The sequence below is a fragment of the Akebia trifoliata genome, chromosome 1, assembly GCF_017979445.1.
Source record: "Akebia trifoliata isolate Shusen 1 chromosome 1, ASM1797944v1, whole genome shotgun sequence".
In the NCBI taxonomy this organism is placed as follows: Eukaryota; Viridiplantae; Streptophyta; class Magnoliopsida; order Ranunculales; family Lardizabalaceae; genus Akebia; species Akebia trifoliata.
The window spans coordinates 14785401-14793558 of NC_141375.1; the positions used below are offsets into that span (position 1 = coordinate 14785401).

Sequence of the window (8158 nt, forward strand, 5' to 3'; positions counted from 1 at the left end):
GATGATCTGACCACTACCCCCACGTGGCTAATTCAATCGGTTACCCTGACATGACAAATTAGAGATTAGTGCATCTGCGCTTTCACTTCCCCATAAAATAAAAGTGCATCTCGAGAGAATCGTGTAATCGGAAGAACACAGATCTACGGTTCCCAAAAATTGTCACGTTGTGTAATTGATTGAATTTGCCACGTGAATACTCAGATTATCATAATTCTTTTGGACTCTCGTTATAATCTGACTATTCCAGTTGAGAAACTCTTCGACAGTAGATCTGCGCTTCTCGAGATACATGACTTCACTTCTGAGAGATTCGTGTATTTTCCGAAGCTAGTGGATTGAGTTTTCACTTGTTATAATTACAAAAGCTGGGTGTGCTATCACATGAATAAGAATTGACACGTGTATTGTGAAGTTTGTCAATAATAAATGAAAAACGTTCATGAGTGGTTGTATGACACGTGGAATTTTTAATTTAAGAGAGAAATTGCCTCAGTTGTTAAAAGTTCGAGTCCGACTTTAAAGTCGGTAGGTCGCTTCAAAATTTTGAAAAAATTATCTTCATTAATTTACACATGGCTTTTTCTTGGTATTCTATCTACCTTTAAACGGAAAATGCAAGGACATGAAATAAATTTAAAACGCTACGTGTCTCATAACAAAGAGGCTGCTTCAAAATTTTGTAGATGATTGCCCCTTCAAAGTTTTTTCCAGCCAATTCATACTCGTGGTACACGTGTGCGATTGAGGCTATGGGCATCCATCCCTAGCTAAGGGTATAGGTTCCTAAAAAGATTCTACCACTAGCAAACAAGAACGTGACAACTCCGTGTCCCAGTTGTAGGCACTTGGCAGTATTTGACTGCTTATAATGAAAATTATATTATAATAGTTTAAAAATGTTTCCTCGAATAGTATACACATGTCGCTCTTAGATTCCAAAATCCATGACGGAAAATCCTGATTTTTGACTCATTAGAATAAAACAATTTGTATGGAAGCAACAAAAATTAAAGAAAAAAATAGAGATGATTGTTGTTATTTGAGAAACTTGTTTTATTTAAATGTTATGCGTCCTCTTTTAAAATCGAAATGGTCTCTAGTTGATTAGAAGATCCTTTCAATTGGTTAGAATCTCTTACTCGAACAAAAATAGATATTGTGCAATCATATTATATATTTGACTAATGTGACTAACATCAAACTCGGTAAAATGGTTGAATAATTGAAAAATATATATATATTTCATAAATGCTAATGGGTTCTATCAATTGTCTTCTCAGAATTTTAAAAAAAAAAATCAAATTTTAGCATGTCTCATTGTTTTTGTACTAATAAGAAAATGTTGGGGTCATTGAGAGGCCGCAAATAGTTGTTTCCTCGGTCTAAATCCATTGGATCATGTAGTTTGAGAATTCTACTTATCCCAAGTACTACTGCATCTCCATCATTGCATATAAAAATATGTAGCATGACTGTGACCATTTCTTAAAGAACGCGATTCTTTATCTCAGTAACTCCATTCTGCTGAGGGATCTTCGGAGCTAAAAATTCATGTTGAATTCCATGTTCATCACAGAATTGTGTGAATCGACTATCTTCAAATTCTCCACCGTGATCACTTCTTATTCTACCAATAATAGATTCCTTTTTTGTTTGGATACGTTTTATGATCTTTTTGAATTCATCGAAAGTATCCGATTTCTCTCTTAGAAACGCAACCCAAGTGAATCTAGAGTAATCATCAACGATTACCAAAAAATGTCTCTTTTCACCCAGACTTTGTACTTTAGTGGGACCCACAAGGTCCATGTGTAAAAGTGCTAGGGGTTTCGAGGTTGCAAGAGTGGTTGTCTTTTTGTGGGTACTCCGAATTTATTTACCAATTTGACATTCTCCACAGACATCTCTCGCTTGTTTACCCAGTTTGGGTAATCCTTTGACTAAGCCTTTTGAGGCAAGTCGGAACAAGTTCTTGTAGTGAACGTGGCCTAGACGTTGGTGCCATAACTGGACTTCATCAATTTGAGTCATGTTGCTTACAGTGGTCTCTCCTGAGTTTTCAATAACATAACAGTTGTCAGAAGTGCGAAGGCCTCTCATGATAATTTTTCCAGTCGGGGTGGAGATCTCGCAGACTTCACGATTGAAACTCACTCGGTGATCCTTGTCACAAATTTGGGATATGCTAAGAAGGTTATGTTTCAAACCATCTACGCATAGTACATTTTCCACAGTGGGCAATCCATGGCCACTAACAGTTCCTCGCCCAATAATCCTAGTGGTGCTGCCATCTCCAAAAGTGACTGACCCTCCGTCAAAGTCAACCAAGTGGCTAAATTGACTTCGGTCACCCGTCATGTGTCGGGAACAACCGCTATCAAGATACCATCGTGAATGATTTCCAGCCTTGATAATGGAGATCGAGTTGCTGTTTCCAAGTCTTCTCAAGAACCATTGCAAGGAATTGGCGGTCCGATGACTAGGGCAATGACAAAACGGATGGAAGAGGCATTGCAAGGCTTGATTGTGGAAGTCCAATACAAAGAGGCCATTCTAGAAGATTCTAAGGCTAACTTCGGAGATATCAAAGTTTCATCAAGGATGGTCAACTATCTTTTTATGCAAAAGGTCAATTTGGAAGATCAATTTGAATACAAGGGTTAATTGGAATTTGGTATGTTCTAATTGTCCTTAGTTTGAATTCTTTATTTCCTAAGGACTAATTAGATTTTCTTTATTTTTTCAAGGACTAATTAGAATTAATCTTGATCTAATTTGTCCATAAAAGGGCACCTCATTTTGTAATTGGGACACAATTGAGTTTTCATTCGAGTTCTTGAAGAAAAGACATGACTCTTCGACTTATCAAGGAAGTGATCAATCCTTGTGGTGTCATTAGATTGAGGTTTCAAGGACTTAGTTTCCTTGGGGTTTTAGTCCGATCAAACATTTTGAATTTGTTTTAAACAATCTAGAACGTTCGAAGCCTTCGAATAAAAGGGTTCTTAGAAGAGATCATCAAGAGAAGGTCTTAATCCAAGAAGGTTCACATCATTTGGTATCAGAGCATCAAGATTGCTGGAAAATACATCAAGATTGAAGTAATCCTTCGAAGATTTGGTTCGGGTGACATTCGAATTGGAGATCAAACTTGGTATATCTTGCTTCCCAACAAAATTCATAGCAATTCAAAGCCAATGATGGCTAGAAACCAGGTTTTTTTTTTTTTTATTATTTTAAAACATCTTGATCCGTTCTTGTTGGAAACCATGAACATTCATTGAATTTCGTAGTTTTCTTACATAGTTTGTTGTAAATTTGCATTTTTTTCTTGCGGTATTTTTCTTTGTTTGTGAGTTCTGAAATTTTTTCTTGCTGAAATTATAAATGTGATCGATCATCAACAATCAATCGAAGATATATAATCTACATGATCATCTATGTTCTAAAAGAATTCAAATTTTAATTTCGTGTGCAAGTTGAATTTTAATTTCGTGTGCAAATTGGACTGTTCTTGCTGGAAAAAAAAAAAAGAAAAAAAAAAATCTTTCATTCTTGATCTTTCATTCTTGTCTTTAATGTTCTTTCGTTGAACAACAATAGTTAATGTTCTTCATGCTGATTGGTATTTGCTATTGATGTTGTTTCTATCCACGCCAATCGCAGAAACCACAACAGCCTTGCTGAATCTTGTTTGAAATTTGTTTGAACGTTGTTGATAACCATCTGCTCTCATTTGTTGTTGTTCTTTAATGGTCTTACGACAAAACACCTCCAACGAACAACTACTGTTGCTGTTCTTTAAGATCTTCATAGTTTTACAACATTATCTTGCTGAAATTACAGCAAGTGTGTTACAGCCATTCCGCCATTAAAGAAGAACCAAGAATCATTAATGTTGCTGTAACTAACTCTTACAAACCAAAAAAAAAAAACGATGTGTTGGAATTCAGCAACACATTACATGATATAAATCATAAGTCTGTTCTTGCTGAATTCATCGTCAACCTTGACCATTTGCTGAATTCATCGTCAACCTTGACCATTTGCTGAATTCATCGTCAACCTTGACCATTACAGAACGTTCTTTAATTTGGGTGATAGATCTGTTCTTGCTGAATTCATCGTCATAAATCTGTTCTTACTGAATTCATCGTCATAAATCTGTTCTTGTTGAATTCATCGTCAACTTTGACCATTACAGAACGTTCTTTCAAAGAATTGATCTCTTACATGTTCACGAACAAGCATTTATTACTGTTCCTTAATGTTCTTTAATGTTCTTTAGCTGCATTTTTGATTTCATCGAATTTTGACGATTGATGTAGGAAATAACCTGCTGGAATTTTGATGTTTAGGCAGTAACTTGTTGTTGCTGTATGTGTTGTTCATCAACTTTTATGATTAAAAAAAAAAAAAAAAAAACAAACCAAAGAACGTGGTAGTTGATTGGATCACGGATTCCATCGTCAAGTTACTGTTTTGAGGACTGTCATTGTTAGTTTTTGAGCTTATTATTTGCTGTTGATTCAGATTTAAAAAAAAAAAAAAAAAAAAAAAAGGAAATGGCTATTCGCTGTTTGTAGTTGCAGAAAATTGATAAATTGGAGCTGTTAACTTCAAACGGCCATAACTTTTGATCCGGATATCGGAACGACTATTAGTGCATATCAAATCGAAGCTCTTTTCGAGATCTATAAGTTGAACAGGCATAGCCTCGTTCCACACTGTTTCGACCTTCAATTCCATCATTTTCATCACTTTCCGGGACTTACAAGATTGTTGCATATTTTTTTTTTTTTCGTTTATTTTAACTTACAGGGTTTCAACCATGAGTAAGGAAGGGGGAGAACCACATGAGACCGACTTAAAATTATTCATCAAGGTCGTTCATGATCAATTTAAATTGTTGAATTCAAGGTTGGACAATATGGAATCCTCTAATGAATCTAAACCATATCGAAGACATGAGTTCGACGGAGAAGACGATATTCATTCCGAAGCGGAGAGAGTACATTATCGACGGGATAAGAAAGTAGATTTCAAAGAAGATAATAATTTGGGTAGCATAAAGATGACGATTCCGACCTTTCACGGAAAGAATGATCCTGAATTATATTTGGAGTGGGAAAGAAAAGTTGAACACGTTTTTGATTGTCATAATTATTCCGAGGATAAAAAAATAAAGCTAGCCGCAGTGGAATTTACAAACTATGCCAGTATATGGTGGGATCAATTGGTGATCAATAGGCGTAGAAATGGTGAGAGACCTATTCGATCATGGGATGAGATGAAGTCAGTGATGCGTAAAAGATTTATTCCTAGCCATTACTATCGAGATTTGTATATTAAATTGCAAGGGTTGGTTCAAGGTTCCATGAGTGTAGAGGATTATTATAAAGAAATGGAGATTGCCATGATTAGAGCAAGCATAGAGGAAGATAGAGAAGCAACCATGGCTAGATTCATTGCCGGATTGAACAAAGAGATTGCTGATGTGGTTGAGTTGCACCATTATGTGGAGATGGAAGAGTTACTGCACAAAGCCATTAAAGTGGAAAAGCAAATCAAGTCTAGAAGGTTCAGATCTGGATCATCTTCTAATAATCCGTGGAGACCAAATTGGAAGGACAACAAAATTCCTTTCAAACCAAAAAAGACACAAAGTCAAAGCCTTTGGTTTCTATTCCTAAAGATAGACCTGAAACAAAACCTCTTATTAAGTCACGTCAGATTAAGTGTTTTAGGTGCCAAGGGTTTGGACATATTGCTTCTGAATGCCCAAACAAAAGGGTTATGGTTGTATTGGCAAACGGAGACATTGAAAGTGCTAGTTCAAGTGACAACGAGATGCCTCCATTAGAGGATTGTTCTGATGTTGAAGTAGAAGAGCCTGTGCATGGTGATTTACTTGTCACCAGGAGAGCTTTGAGTATACAGCCTAAGGATGAAGGAGATGAGGAGCAACGTGAGCATATTTTTCACACACGATGCCACGTGAAGGATAAAGTCTGTACATTGATTATTGATAGTGGGAGTTGTACCAATGTTGCTAGTACCTTGTTGGTAGAGAAGTTGAATTTGAAATGGCAGAAACATCCTAAACCGTATAAGCTTCAATGGTTGAATGATTGTGGAGAAGTGAAGGTCAACAAGCAAGTTCGGGTTCCTTTCTCAATAGGCAAGTATGTGGATGAGGTTATTTGTGATGTGGCACCGATGCATGCCGGTCATATATTACTCGGTCGACCGTGGCAATTTGATAGGAGAGTGTTGCATGATGGGTATAAAAATCGTTATTCTTTTGTAATGAACAATCGAAAAATTGTATTGGCCCCTCTCAAACCTTTACAAGCTTATGAAGACCAGGTTAGGATAGCAAGTGAGTGCAAAAAGAGAGAGAAACAAAAGTGTGAGCAAAAAGGAGAGCAAAGTGAGCAACCTGGAGAGAAGAATAAAGTACTGAGTGTACTTGCTGACAAATATGAGTTAAAAGTGTAATGATAGCAAGGCCACAAGTTCTAGTTCTTATGTACAAAGATGTTTATTTTTCTACTGACGATCTTAACTCCTCTTTGCCTAGTGTTGTCTTGTCTTTATTACAGGATTTTGAGGATCTTTTCCCCGAGGAGATTCCACATGGTTTACCTCCTTTAAGAGGAATTGAGCACCAAATAGACTTCATACCTGGTTCTGCTATACCAAATAGACCTGCTTATAGAGCTAATCCCGAGGAAACAAAGGAGATACACAAGTGGATGAACTGTTGCAGAAGGGATTTGTAAGGGAAAGTCTCAGCCCATGTTCGGTTCCTGTTCTCTTAGTACCAAAGAAAGATGGAACATGGCGCATGTGTGTGGATTGTCGAGCTATTAATAAGATAACGGTAAAATATAGGCATCCTATCCCTAGGTTAGATGATATGTTTGACGAATTGCATGGCTCTCGTTTGTTTTCTAAAATTGATCTAAAGAATGGGTATTATCAAATTCGCATGAAAGAGGGAGATGAATGGAAAACTGCATTTAAAACTAGATATGGGTTGTATGAATGGTTAGTAATGCCCTTCGGTTTAACTAACGCCCCTAGTACATTCATGAGATTAATGAACCATGTTTTGCGTGCTTTCATGGGAAAATTTGTGGTAGTTTACTTTGATGATATTTTAGTCTATAGCAAAAATGTTGATGACCATGTGAAGCATTTGCATGCTGTGTTTAGTGTTTAAGAGAACACAATTATATGTTAATCTTAAGAAATGCACATTTTGTATGGAATCTGTTGTGTTTCTTGGATTTGTTGTTAGTTCTGATGAGGAAAAGGTAAGGGCAATAAAGGATTGGCCTACACCTAAGAATGCGAACGAGGTAAGAAGTTTCCATGGTTTAGCAAGTTTTTATCGAAGGTTTGTTAAGGATTTTAGTTCTATTGCTGCACCTTTGAATGAACTTGTTAAAAGAATGTTGTTGTTTTTAATTGGGTTAATGTGCATGATCAGGCTTTCCAAACTTTGAAAGATAAGTTAACTAATGCACCTTTGTTGTGTTTGCCAAACTTTGATAAAGCTTTTGAAATAGAGTGTGATGCATCCGGGATTGGAGTAGAGTAGGGAGCTGTTTGATGCAGGATTCTAAGCCAATAGCTTATTTTAGTGAAAAGCTAAGTGGGGCAGCATTGAATTATCCTACTTATGACAAAGAGCTTTATGCACTAGTGAGAACTCTTCGAACATGGCAACATTATTTATGGCCAAGGGAATTTATCATTCATTCTGATCATGAGAGCTTGAAATTCCTGAAGACCCAAGGTAAGCTTAATAAAAGACATGCTAAATGGTTGGAGTTTATAGAAACATTTCCTTATGTAATTAAATATAAACGTGGGAAGGAAAATGTTGTGGCCGATGCATTATCAAGAAGGTACGTGTTACTTACTTCATTGCAAACTAAACTACTTGGTTTTGAATTAATTAAAGATTTGTATGCCAATGATTCTGATTTCAGCCAAGTATGGAATGCATGTGCTAAGTGTGCATCTGGTGACTTTTATAGGCATGAAGGATTTCTTTTCAAGAAAGATAAATTATGCGTGCCTAATTGTTCTATTCGTGAATTACTTGTAAGGGAAAGTCATGGGGGAGGTTTAATGGGTCATT

General features: G+C 36.4%; 1 pseudogene; it reads left to right on the plus strand.

The window, feature by feature from the left end:
* The first annotated feature begins 4933 nt into the window (after nucleotides 1-4933).
* LOC147410761 (uncharacterized) lies at nucleotides 4934-6492 on the plus strand (annotated as a pseudogene).
* The last annotated feature ends 1666 nt before the right edge of the window (nucleotides 6493-8158 follow it).